This window comes from Engystomops pustulosus, chromosome 4, assembly GCF_040894005.1.
Source record: "Engystomops pustulosus chromosome 4, aEngPut4.maternal, whole genome shotgun sequence".
NCBI classification, from domain to species: Eukaryota; Metazoa; Chordata; class Amphibia; order Anura; family Leptodactylidae; genus Engystomops; species Engystomops pustulosus.
In genome coordinates, this window is record NC_092414.1 from 27,679,278 (window position 1) to 27,685,985 (window position 6,708).

Below are 6,708 nucleotides of genomic sequence, written 5' to 3' on the forward strand. Positions count from 1 at the left end.
GGGGATGTATATGGGATACAGTATATTACTAAGCTGGGGGGATGTATATGGGATACAGTATATTACTAAGCTGGGGGGGTGTATATGGGATACAGTATATTACTAAGCTGGGGGGGTTGTATATGGGGTACAGTATATTACTAAGCTGGGGGGTTGTATATGGGGTACAGTATATTACTAAGCTGGGGGGCTGTATATGGGATACAGTATATTACTAAGCTGGGGGGCTGTATATGGGATACAGTATATTACTAAGCTGGGGGGATGTATATGGGATACAGTATATTACTAAGCTGGGGGGCTGTATATGGGATACAGTATATTACTAAGCTGGGGGGGTGTATATGGGATACAGTATATTACTAAGCTGGGGGATGTATATGGGATACAGTATATTACTAAGCTGGGGGGATGTATATGGGATACAGTATATTACTAAGCTGGGGGGCTGTATATGGGATACAGTATATTACTAAGCTGGGGGGATGTATATGGGATACAGTATATTACTAAGCTGGGGGGATGTATATGGGATACAGTATATTACTAAGCTGGGGGGGTGTATATGGGATACAGTATATTACTAAGCTGGGGGGGTTGTATATGGGGTACAGTATATTACTAAGCTGGGGGGTTGTATATGGGGTACAGTATATTACTAAGCTGGGGGGCTGTATATGGGATACAGTATATTACTAAGCTGGGGGGCTGTATATGGGATACAGTATATTACTAAGCTGGGGGGCTGTATATGGGATACAGTATATTACTAAGCTGGGGGGGTTGTATATGGGGTACAGTATATTACTAAGCTGGGGGGATGTATATGGGATACAGTATATTACTAAGCTGGGAGGGGGCTGTATATGGGATACAGTATATTACTAAGCTGGGAGGATGTATATGGGATACAGTATATTACTAAGCTGGGGGGATGTATATGGGATACAGCATATTACTAAGCTGGGGGGGATGTATATGGGATACAGTATATTACTAAGCTGGGGGGGGTGTATATGGGATACAGTATATTACTAAGCTGGGGGATGTATATGGGATACAGTATATTACTAAGCTGGGGGGGATGTATATGGAATACAGTATATTACTAAGCTGGGGGGCTGTATATGGGGTACAGTATATTACTAAGCTGGGGGGATGTATATGGGGTACAGTATATTACTAAGCTGGGGGGCTGTATATGGGGTACATTATATTACTAAGCTGGGGGGCTGTATATGGGGTACAGTATATTACTAAGCTGGGGGCTGTATATGGGATACAGTATATTACTAAGCTGGGGGGCTGTATATGGGATACAGTATATTACTAAGCTGGGGGGGATGTATATGGGATACAGTATATTACTAAGCTGGGGGGGATGTATATGGGATACAGTATATTACTAAGCTGGGGGGCTGTATATGGGGTACAGTATATTACTAAGCTGGGGGGCTGTATATGGGATACAGTATATTACTAAGCTGCAGGGGCTGTATATGGGATACAGTATATTACTAAGCTGCAGGGGCTGTATATGGGATACAGTATATTACTAAGCTGCAGGGGCTGTATATGGGATACAGTATACCCTGTTTCTCCGAAAATAAGACAGTGTCTTATATTAATTTTTGCTTCTAAAGAGGCGCTAGGTCTTATTTTCAAGGGATGTGTTATTTTTCTATGAACACAAATTTACATTTATCGTTGAACAAAAAATCAACTTCTCTAACTTCTTTATGACTCTCCAAACTCTGAATTTCATGCTGTATGTCTTGTGACTCGATTTTTATTGGTATCATTGGCCCCAATCTCTAATGTTTAGTAAAAGCACTTTCCATAAGTGACCCTTCTTATCCTGGTAGCTGCTGGTATCACGTTTGCAGCACAACAACCAGTGATTTACTTCCATGAATTCTTCTCCATGTCACAACCTTCTGCAGCATCTAAAAGATTTCCATATACTAATGTATGGCACGAGGGGAGCTGCTGCTATGGCGGCCGCTAGGTCTTATTTTCAGGGGAGGCCTTATATTTCTAAGCCGTAACAAAATTGTACTAGGTCTTACTTTCGGGGGATGTCTTATTTTAGGGGAAACAGGGGTATTACTAAGCTGGGAGGGCTGTATATGTGGGGCAAGATTTTATTTAAGCTGTAGGGGATCTGTATATGGGAGCTGTATATAATTTAATTGGGGGGTGAATAACGAGGCCTTTAAATATATGAGAGCAGGGCGGGGGCAGCATTTTAATATTCGCCTCAGGCAGCAAATATGCTAGAATCGTCCCTGAGAGCGGGTGATGGAAGATGTAATAGTCACATTACAGCTTATGTGTAATCGCCCCTGTGCTTGTGTTATATGATATAAGTTTGGTCGAGTGATGCCATAGCAGCCAATCACAGCACAGTTTTTGTTTCGTATTCCTCATTCATAAAATCTGCTTTGTGATTGGTTGCAATGGGCTATATAAGGGGCTTCACAATAATTACGAGACACTGAGCGGCCTACAGATCCCAGCTCCTCCCACCTACACTACATTACATACATCGCCCCCTATAGGACACTTCTAGTATGACTGTAATAGAAACTAAGTGTGATTCTGGCAGATATTAGAGCAGGGAGGAGGCAGATAAATCTCCCTCAGGATGTCACAGCATGTAATGTACCTGATACAAGACCCCGGGAGCTCATCCCATGCTTACTACACAGCGACCACTAGATGGCGCCTCTGCCTAAAAGACCATCTCCCTACCTATGGGCGGAGGTGGTTCCATCTGGCTGTAGCTCCTCCTCTTTAGGCTATTGGCCGCTCCCCTTCTGGCTGTAGCTCCTCCTCTTTAGGATCGGGTACCGGAGTGCTCCCTCCTGGCTGTTGCTCCTCCTCTACCAACGGCTTCACTGACTGACGTCACAAAGTAGAACGCGTGGGAGGAGCATCTGCGTGTGGTCACGTGAGTGGCTGGAAAATGGCGGCGCTTGTAGGCTCGTGGGCCATGGCTGCTGATACATTCACTGTGTGCACATTGCTGTTTGTAGCGGTATATACACACTGTACTTACTGCTATGTATATGGGCAGTGTATAGCAGTATATACAGACTGTACTTAGTGCTATGTATATGGGCAGTGTATAGCAGTATATACAGACTGTACTTACTGCTATGTATATGGACAGTGTATAGCAGTATATACAGACTGTACTTAGCGCTATGTATATGGGCAGTGTATAGCAGTATATACAGACTGTATTTAGTGCTATGTATATGTGCAGTGTATAGCAGTATATACAGACTGTACTTAGCGCTATGTATATGGGCAGTGTATAGCAGTATATACAGACTGTACTTAGTGCTATGTATATGGGCAGTGTATAGCAGTATATACAGACTGTACTTAGTGCTATGTATATGGGCAGTGTATAGCAGTATATACACACTGTACTTACTGCTATGTATATGGCCAGTGTATAGCAGTACATACAGACTGTACTTAGTGCTATGTATATGGGCAGTATATAGCAGTATATACAGACTGTACTTAGTGCTATGTATATGGGCAGTGTATAGCAGTATATACACACTGTACTTACTGCTATGTATATGGCCAGTGTATAGCAGTATATACACACTGTACTTAGTGCTATGTATATGGGCAGTGCATAGCAGTATATACAGACTGTACATAGCACTGTGTATAGCAGTATATACAGACTACTAACTGCTATGTATTTGGGCAGTGTATAGCAGTATATACAGACTACTAACTGCTATGTATTTGGGCAGTGTATAGCAGTATATACAGACTGTACATAGCACTGTGTAAATGGGCAGTGTATAGCAGTATACACACACTACTTACTGCTATGTATATGGGCAGTGTATAGCAATATACACTCACAGGCCACTTTATTAGGTACACCTGTCCAACTGCTCGTTAACACTTAATTTCTAATCAGCCAATCACATGGCGGCAACTCAGTGCATTTAGGCATGTAGACATGGTCAAGACAATCTCCTGCAGTTCAAACCGAGCATCAGTATGGGGAAGAAAGGTGATTTGAGGCCTTTGAACGTGGCATGGTTGTTGGTGCCAGAAGGGCTGGTCTGAGTATTTCAGAAACTGCTGATCTACTGGGATTTTCACGCACAACCATCTCTAGGGTTTACAGAGAATGGTCCGAAATAGAAAAAACATCCAGTGAGCGGCAGTTCTGTGGGCGGAAATGCCTTGTTAATGCCAGAGGTCAGGGGAGAATGGGCAGACTGGTTCGAGCTGATAGAAAGGCAACAGTGACTCAAATCACCACCCGTTACAACCAAGGTAGGCAGAAGAGCATCTCTGAACGCACAGTACGTCGAACTTTGAGGCAGATGGGCTACAGCAGCAGAAGACCACACCGGGTGCCACTCCTTTCAGCTAAGAACAGGAAACTGAGGCTACAATTTGCACAAGCTACTGTCCAATTTCGATGAGAAGATTGGAAAAACGTTGCCTGGTCTGATGAGTCTCGATTTCTGCTGCGACATTCGGATGGTAGGGTCAGAATTTGGCGTCAACAACATGAAAGCATGGATCCATCCTGCCTTGTATCAACGGTTCAGGCTGGTGGTAGTGGTGTTATGGTGTGGGGAATATTTTCTTGGCACTCTTTGGGCCCCTTGGTACCAATTGAGCATCGTTGCAACGCCACAGCCTACCTGAGTATTGTTGCTGACCATGTCCATCCCTTTATGAGCACAATGTACCCTGTAACATCTGATGGCTACTTTCAGCAGGATAATGCGCCATGTCATAAAGCTGGAATCATCTCAGACTGGTTTCTTGAACATGACAATGAGGTCACTGGACTCAAATGGCCTCCACAGTCACCAGATCTCAATCCAATAGAGCATCTTTGGGATGTGGTGGAACGGGAGATTCGCATCATGGATGTGCAGCCGACAAATCTGCGGCAACTGTGTGATGCCATCATGTCAATATGGACCAAAATCTCTGAGGAGCTTCCAGCACCTTGTTGGATCTATGCCACGAAGAATTGAGGCAGTTCTGAACCCGTTACTAGCATGGTGTACCTAATAAAGTGGCCGGTGAGTGTATATGGGCAGTGTATAGCAGTATATACAGACTGTACTTAGTGCTATGTATATGGGCAGTGTATAGCAGTATATACAGACTGTACTGAGTGCTATGTATATGGGCAGTGTATAGGAGTATACTGGCTGTTGCTCCTCCTCTACCAACGGCTTCACTGTCTGACGTCACAAAGTAGAACGCGTGGGAGGAGCATCTGCGTGTGGTCACGTGAGTGACTGGAAAATGGCGGCGCTTGTAGGCTCGTGGGCCATGGCTGCTGATACATTCACTGTGTGCACATTGCTGTTTGTAGCGGTATATACAGACTGTACTAACTGCTATGTATATGGGCAGTGTATAGCAGTATATACAGACTGTGCTTAGCGCTATGTATATGGGCAGTGTATAGCAGTATATACAGACTGTACTTAGTGCTATGTATATGGGCAGTGTATAGCAGTATATACAGACTGTACTTACTGCTATGTATATGTGCAGTGTATAGCAGTATATACAGACTGTACTTAGTGCTATGTATATGGGCAGTGTATAGCAGTATATACAGACTGTACTTAGCGCTATGTATATGGGCAGTGTATAGCCGTATATACAGACTGTACTTACTGCTATGTATATGGGCAGTGTATAGCAGTATATACAGACTGTACTTAGTGCTATGTATATGGGCAGTGTATAGCAGTATATACAGACTGTACTTAGCGCTATGTATATGGGCAGTGTATAGCAGTATATACAGACTGTACTTAGTGCTATGTATATGAGCAGTGTATAGCAGTATATACAGACTGTACTTACTGCTATGTATATGGGCAGTGTATAGCAGTATATACAGACTGTACTTAGTGCTATGTATATGGGCAGTGTATAGCAGTATATACAGACTGTACTTAGTGCTATGTATATGGGCAGTGTATAGCGCTATATTCCATAATTATATTATAGCCATAATATTCTTGGCTTGTAGTATTTAGGAGAACTACAATCTGCTGTCTAGGTGATACTGGTGACTCCTTGTACTACATAAGATTTTTTTTGAGGTCCCGATAATTGCTGGAGATGCAGTACAGATGTAGACTCTTTTTGCATGTTTGTTTGAACTGTCCGAGGCTCCAGTCCTTCGGAACGATGTTGTTTTACACATAAACTGGTTATTTATTATCCATGGCCTCCTTTCTTCTAAAATCAACTTTTAAAATTATACAAATGAACCTGAGGGGCTACATTCGCCCCCTTTGTGATCTGGCCTTATAGACTGTTACACTTTCTCGCCCTCCTTCCTCAGCATTTGTGCAGTGAGATTAGCCCCTCAGGCTCAGTCGCATAATTTTAATAGTTGATAAGAAGATTACCACAGTCACAGTGACTGGATCTATGAGTAGGTGCTGTGTTTTATCATACTGGTATCTGATGGTAGATTTCCTTTAAAGGACATCTACCCACAGGGTGAAGGATTGTAAACTCTACATAGGTGTTAATGTAGTCTGGAGCCCCACAGGCTCATTTGCATAATTTTTAAAGCTTTTTTCTTTCCTAAAAACAAGGACGATAAGAAGGTAAAAGAAGAATACATCCTGCCAGAGGGGTCACACAACATTATGTCAGTCTGCTTGGTTT